This window comes from Drosophila novamexicana, unplaced genomic scaffold (genome assembly GCF_003285875.2).
Source record: "Drosophila novamexicana strain 15010-1031.04,08,12 unplaced genomic scaffold, DnovRS2.1 tig00000387-arrow-pilon, whole genome shotgun sequence".
NCBI classification, from domain to species: domain Eukaryota; kingdom Metazoa; phylum Arthropoda; class Insecta; order Diptera; family Drosophilidae; genus Drosophila; species Drosophila novamexicana.
In genome coordinates this window covers 47659-55586 of record NW_020824800.1, presented here as the reverse complement: position 1 = coordinate 55586, position 7928 = coordinate 47659, and the positions used below count along the sequence as shown (strand labels likewise).

The following is a 7928-nucleotide window of genomic DNA, read 5'->3' as shown; positions in this document are numbered from 1 at the left end:
GGAGGTAAACCACCGAATTTAGTTCTATAAATAAATAACAACATATATACGCATATTTAAATAGCTGTTTCTCTGCCAAGCTGAAAGTGAGTGTTCGTTTAAATGGTTTGTTTACAAATGAATTGATATTAGAATAGTTATTGGCCTGCTCTAATATGTCTATTCAGCTTGTTTCTGGTTCGTAACGATACCGAAATTATGTTCTTGCCGTAGCATATTGAGGGGTGTTAAGACAACAACAGGCAATTGGACCCTTTGGCGCAGCGGATAGCGCGTTGGACTTCTAATCCAAAGGTCGCGGGTTCGATCCCCGCAAGGGTTGTTATTCAATTTACTTTTTTTATTTTTCAAAAATTGTTCTATACCCAACATTTCAATGACGATACGAAAACTGTCGTACTTTGTAGCCGAGTGAAAAGTTAATGCTATGCAACTTCTCTAGGATAGGACTTTCTTAGACTCTCTATGAGAAGTGAAAGCCTTAAAATTATGCATAATCAGCGCATTTTGGCATGTACTTGACTCTCGCAATAAATAATAACAAAAATAACTCTTTACGGCATTGCAAGCAATTTGTAAAGCACACAAAAAGTGTAAGGCTCATTAAATTAAACAAACACAAAACAAGCTGCATTTATATGTACACAAGTATTTCACGATGTAATTTTCAATTGAAGTCCCTGAAGTACAGTGGGCCCTGCTGCTTGGCAAACGCAAAACAAACTATTTGCTGTGCACAAATAACATGAATTAGGCATCTACAAGATACAAAATCTCAGCGCACAACCCCCCGAAGGCTCAAACCCAAATACAAGGGCATATTTCTGATTTAGATCAAGCGTAAATTGCAACAGCTGTCAAGTGGTCGCTGAACGGCGGTTTTTCCATATCTGTAAAATACACAGCAACTAACAGCCTATTAAATTGTTTACATGCCCAGTACAAATATTTACAAAAGATGCGCTCCATAACGCATAACACGCACTGAGGGTTGTTTCTTCACACACACACACACACACACGCAGCTCACCTTCCGTACATACATACACATATCTGTGCATCTCGTACATAGTCATATAATGGATGCAGATACTCGGCGATAAACTAAAGGTAGCAATTTGTTGTCGCTCGCCAAATGATCAGCGCCGCACGCGAATTGCGCGAATCTAACACGCCACACAAATCAAATGAGCCGACGCCATTTTGTTCGCCTTCAAATGTGCAACTCTGCATGCAGAAGAAGAGGAAGAAGAAGACGACGGTAACCCAGCAATTTACAATTTGCAACTTGTTATACCCTAACCCATTGAAAATGCTTCAAAAGGGTTACATGATTTTGCGAAAAAGTATGTAACAGGCAGAAGAAAGCTTCGCCGACTCCATAATATATATATATATATATATATATATATTTATATATATATTTGGCTGTCTGGCTGAATAATCTTGTCGAGCGTGTAAACTAGAATAGCTAGAGACTTGTAATTTAAGCGATATATGGACTTTTTTGGTTTTAACATTCGCTCCAATATTAATAATTCCTTAATATAAAATTTCCTTTTAAGAGTTGGGCATAACTCTATACAGAGAATTTTTCTTTCTTTCGATCCTTACTTTTTAGATCCTTAAAAGACACATTCAAGAATTAAAAATTCGTATGCTGTGTAGCAAGGGAAGCAAGATCCACAGGGTATCTGCTAGTCGGGCACTCTCGATAGAAAGCACTTTATTGTTTTGTTATTCCCGTTGTTGCTATTGCTGCGCTCTAAATAAATTCACATTTACTTTGCCGTAATTTGCCGACAGGCAGCCACAGTCCCCACTCGCCCTGAAGACTCGGACTTACACTTGTACGCGTTGCTTGTGCCCCAGACCTTGCATGTTCGTAATCTTCATTAAATGAATCAGGGAGGAGCTCGTATATATATATTTATATGTGTATCCATTTTAAAGATTCGCCGAGTACATATGGTTCGGAGGCATAGCACCTTCGACACACCGAAGATTAAATACTCTTGCAGGCAGAATGTGGAAAAGGGTCTAAGGAGGGCTATTTTGAAGTTGTCGATATATATTTAATGAATATATATAATGAAATATTTAACGTTTAAAAGATTGTGCTCACATACTAAAAGCCTAGTTAAGTTTATATCCCTCAAAATTTGTTGAAAAAATCCTTTTCCTTGACCTTGTAGAGCTTTTTGATATCGATGCTCACAATATTTTATTTAAATGTTTGATTGATGAAAATATCTTAAAGTATAAAACAATGTTCATTCTAATCGCTTCGAAATGTTAATATATACCAAAGCGCAAAGCAAACAATATCTTTAAAAACGTGGAAAGATATTTAGTTTCTACGCGAATTCAAATGCATGAATTACTAAAACTAATACAAGCTAGGACATATACTATCTACTTGCTCAATAGCTTAAAATGTAATATAAGATTTAGTAGCGAAAATAGAAGCTTCAAGGCACCCGAAACCAGATCGTCAACCTAGTGGAGTATGCTTCATACTTATAAATAAGTATTACAGTATAGTTATACGATTACTTAAAGCGGGGAGATTTATCACACCAGGATTTCAGTTTATTCCACAAGGGTCAAAAATCAAGGGTTCTTTCTATATATATTCAATTCTATATTGATAAATCGAATATTGTGGAGACTAGCCACATGACCTCAAAAATATGTCTGACAAGAGTTACAATGAGAGTCAGATATTACAATCTCCGCGATGAGCATTAACAACTGTTTTCATATTATATTTGCGAATATATTATATTGCAAATTTATAATTAAACAATTTATTAGGTTCATATTATTGTTTCAGGCAAAATATAGGAGTATCTTATTGCTCCATAGGAACGATCGGTCTGAAGTGGAAATCCTTAAGTAAGGGTATTCAATATTCAGCGTACCAAAAATACCCTTCATTCCTTATTTTAATTACTAATGGCCCAGTATATACCCTTTAACCTTATGGGCCTAAAAGGAATTTTGTTCTTCCACCTCGAAACGTAACCAGAATCTATTGAATGGCAGGAGGCACGGGTGTAACAACTATATTAAGCATTCGCCTCGTGGAATATCAATGGAAAAGAGCAGAGCATGTGGAAATGAAGGCAGCTGCAAAAGGAGCGCACAAAAGGCACACAGAGATGGCTGGAGTAAGAGTAACTGCAATTACTCGTAATAAACAAAAGTTACACGGATCGACAACAACGTGCAGCCGGAACAGGGGCGGTGAATGAATACAACAAAAAAAAACGCATACTTAATTGCGGGTTTTTCAAACGAGCGAACCCCGCTGCAAGTTCCCACTATATGGTACATAGTCACAGACCTTTTGGGCACTTGAATCGCCTCTGCCTCTGCCACTGCCTGTGCCTCTGCCTCTGCCTGTGCCTGAGCTTAGGGGTAGTCGGTTCAACGAGATCACCAGCCGAGCGCAGTTGCTTCCAAAAATGGCTACACACGGCGATACAGTATAGAATTGCAACAAATCGTCTAGGGCCCTCAGCAGGAACGAAGGCATCGTCCGTGCGTACGTATCAACCCCTTTGTCGCACCCAAAGAGTAAAGAGAAAGAAAACAAGAGCAACTATCCTAAAATGGTTGACATCGCGCTTTTTTTGCGTAAATACATGAGCATCGACAGCCGGGTCCGGGCGAGAGATGATAACCGTGCGCAGTTGGGCGGCGTTTAACTGCCTCAAAGCCGTAAGGCAAATCCAAAGAATTTGTATCTAATAAAGTTCCATATGTGCAGCCGTCTCTTATTAGGCATAAATATTTGATTGGGTACTTCTCGCAAACGAGGGTGTCCCGAGCACTGCCCAAATGGTTGGTATTGTTGCCGCTGCTGCTGGTGGTGGAAATTGTGATTCTAAATTGTTACAACTTCATTTAGTTAATTTTTTTTTTTGTTTTTTACCGAAGTGGCTAAAGTGGTGCTCAATAGATTTTATTCTTTGAAACGATTATTAAAAATTCTAGCTGTTCATATATAACGCAATTATATGCCTTGTGATTTATACAACAATATTTTTTATGGTATGCTACATACCCTGAAAACTTTCTGAATTGGAGGTGTTTATCAATAAGTGTCTCGGAGATCGATATGTCATACAGACAGAAAGGCGGTCGGAAGGAGGATAGGGCTACATATAATCGGAGATCCCTGAGATACTCAAATTATGACATTGGCGAGAGAGATACAGACGCTAGATGCAGGCAAGGTAAAACATAAAACAAATCTTCCTCGATTATATATTTTAAAGAAGAGCTTTTCTTTTGTTTCAAATCTGTAATTTCCTTCATTTGTTGGATACTTTCTACCAATACGCCCAAAACTGAAACAAAAACTTCTTTTTTTAAAGACAGAAACACAAAGTTATGTTTTGATCGGACTATTTACACCGATGAGTGCATTAAAGGAAGTTTAACATTTTCTTATATTTTTATACCCTGAACCCATTAAAAATGGGTATAAGGGTATATTGTATTTGTGCAAAATCCAAATGTTCGTAACAGGCAGAAGGAAGCATCTCCGACCCCATAAAGTATATATATTCTTGATCAGCATCAATAGCCGAGTCGATTTAGCCATGTCCGACTGTCTGTCCGTCCGTCCGTATGTATGAACGCAAGGATCTCAGAACCTATAAAAGCTAGAGAATTGTAACTTTAGATGTAGGTGCTCCTAGTTCCCGCGCAGATCGAGTTTGTTTCCGATAATCGATAACTTACTCCGTTACCGAGCAATCAATGAAAATCGATATCGACATCCTGTTTTTGGGCAATTTTGGTGAATAATTAGAACTAGAGTCACCAAACTTGACATTTAGCTTCTATAATAGAATATCTATATGCATTTGATGTTGTAGCCTTTTACCAAGACAATTTCTATTTAACTTGTAGTTTACTTCTAATATAACGTTATGTGGTAAAATGTAGTGTATACAATTTGTTTAATGAGTTTGATTTTGTATTTGATTCTTCATTAAGATTGTGACATTCAAGTGCACTACCTTTTACTTCTTGCAAATGCTTAGAGTGGCATATGTGAATAATGTTAAAAATGAGCTGCACTGAGACGCACTTCAAATGACAATAAAAACAAATATTTACATTAACCAAAGTACACAAATATATTGCCAGAGAGAGAAGCCAGAGAGCCCTTTTGAAATCCGAATGGGACCATGCCATAAACCAAACTCCTCACCCGCAAATCTTTTGTCAAAATATGAAACTTCAAAACAATTACCTCAGCCATTCCAGCCAACTGGCAAGCACTTAAATAAACAAAACTGGAGCCGGAGACGTAGCCGGAGTCGGAGAAGTTGCAGGATTCTGCCCCGGAGTCGGAGCTGCCGCATGCGCAAATAAACAATTAAAATGTCACAATGATTGCCGTCGTACCCGTGTCAGGAAAGCAAAAAACCACGAAAAATCAGTAAATATGTCGAACCCCAAAGGAGCACAGCCAGCGCAGTCGCGGCGCGCTCGAATAAAAAACCACATTTTCCACTTCCATTGCACACTGTGTATTGTAGTATGTATGTATGTGTATTCAAAAGCGCATTTTACAACCACGTGGCGATGACGCCGACCTGACGGCGACTAACCATAAGACGTTGCTGCCAAAACGCACCGGAGCGAACCGAGTAAGTCAACAGACCACGGCGTCTGCGGGGGTGAAAGCTGTCAAGGATGCCGTATAAAGGCGTTCCACAAACAACTCAGCAGCAGCAGCAGCAGAAATCCCAATTAAAAATTGAAAAGCGCGCGAAAAACGACAGTTAAACAGCAAAAATGACTCCAAGTTGCGGCTACCATGCTGAGTAGCGCTTGGAGGCCGACCAAGTCTTGCTCATCCTTCTCCGTCCTTGCCGCCTTGCCGCCTTGCCGCCTTGCCGCACGCTGTGTGTCTGTGACATTAACAATTGATGGGCGACAGCTGACACACGGCTGAACTTTGGCAGATTGTCGAGCTCAGCTGCCAGCTAAGACACTTTCCATTTCATTTCACACACACGCAAACAGAAACACGCCCGAGTTTCGCCCAGGGCTCTCCTCAAGTAGTGCTGCAGGTTTTCAGATGTAGTTTTAGCAGTAAGCCTTTGAGGCAAATGTGAAGAATACTTTTCCGACTCAAGCACTGCCTAAAAAACAAATACAAATACATTTTGAAAACTAAATCCATATTCTGGATTACCATGTCTGTCCTTTTTATTACCTTTACAGAAGGTTTTTATCTACTATATCATTTAGCTGGCATTGCAACTATCGGTAGATAACTGCATTTTTTTTTATACCCTGTACTTATTGAAAGGAGGTTAAGTGGGTATAATGGTTTTCTGCAAGTGGCAGAAGAAGGTGTGTATACCCCATTAATTATGTATAGACTTCAAGTAATTGCGTCGGTCTCGGAAATTACAAAAAAAAAAAAATATATATATATATATATATATATATACATGTACCACATGCAAGATGCGCTTATCATATTTTTCTCGATTGTTCGTGGCATCTCCAAAATAATGATAATAGAGTATGCAGAAATTAGAAGTATTTCACGTTTTATTATACTCGCAAAACCTTAAAACTCGACAAGTCTTATGAGCTGTAAGCAAAAATATTACATTGACTGAGTGGTGCAGGGTAGTTTCAAGTCGGGCAGACTCGCGTTCTTGTGTTAGCGAATGATAGATATCTTCTTAACGAATGTCTGCAATTTCTAGCTTAATTTTGATGTTTTCAATTTTTTTAGACTTTAGGTTTATTGAGATAGAGTTATTGATTTTGGCCTAAAACGGACTCCAAAAAATCTTTAAATCGCAATTTCCGCCTGGGAAGCTTAGAACTTAGATCTTCAATAACTTTTTATAAAGATCGTTCAAAGTTAATTTGAACTAAAACTTTACCCACCAAATCCTTGACCCCCATTAGCTGCTTAAATGAATTCGAACAAAGATCTTTGAAAATGAGTTTTGAGGTCAATCGGACGTCAAATAATAAAGTTGCAAGCCTTTTTCGCCATTTTTCCACATGTGCGGGTGGAACTATCCAAAACCCCGCTTTAGCGTGTTTTTAGTTTTTAATTCACTTCTGAATAATATTGTAATATAATCTAGATTATCAAATTGTTTATGTGTTACTTTGTCCAACCAATTTTAGTTGAAATTTTACACTTTGACCTTTTCATTGTATACAAACTTTTCTTAAATTAACACATTATTCGTACATAAGTTGTATTAAGAAATATTATTTTGAGCCTGATTGTAAGTTCTTATATCTCGATACCTTTTCTTTATTGAACCTCATGTAGATATTGCCGAGGGCTGCATTTCCCAGATTATATATTTTTAGGTTATGGATATAAGTTTTGTATAATTTGTGGAGATTGACTTATAAAACTCCATTTAAACTTGGTTAAACAACAATTATGCAAGGTAAACAAAATTTGAGACTCACAGCAAGATCTTCAAATATTCTTATGGTGTTTGTTTGTTTCGTTAATTAACATCCGTTTTTGATGTTTTTCCAACTGCTTAAGTAAGCAATTAAATTTAATATCTGCATAAAGTACTTCAAAGCGGCTTGTGGGTCGTCCCCCAAATTGAATCCTGGACTAATCAATCCAGTGAATGATGCAGGTCATGTCGCGGACTGTTTGTTGGTTTTGTAGCTTTTCCTGGGCGAATCTCTACAAAATGCACACTGAGAGACGACACACACACACACACACAGTAAGAGGTGACGCACACACGCGCGCGCCTACAGCGAGGTGAAAGCTGTCCGTAATATGTAATATGATGCACTGGAGGAACCCAAAAAGGAACCATGAAAATGCGACCGAGCGACGAAGACGTCAATTTCGTAATGTAAATATTTTATTTATGAGCCAAAGTAAGTTAAGG

At 38.2% G+C, this 7928-nt stretch overlaps 1 non-coding gene across 1 annotated transcript; it reads left to right on the top strand.

Moving 5' to 3' along the window:
- Window positions 1-249: 249 nt before the first annotated feature.
- On the top strand, window positions 250-322 carry Trnar-ucu. The gene has a single exon. It is a non-coding gene; the product is annotated as a tRNA-Arg (tRNA).
- The last annotated feature ends 7606 nt before the right edge of the window (window positions 323-7928 follow it).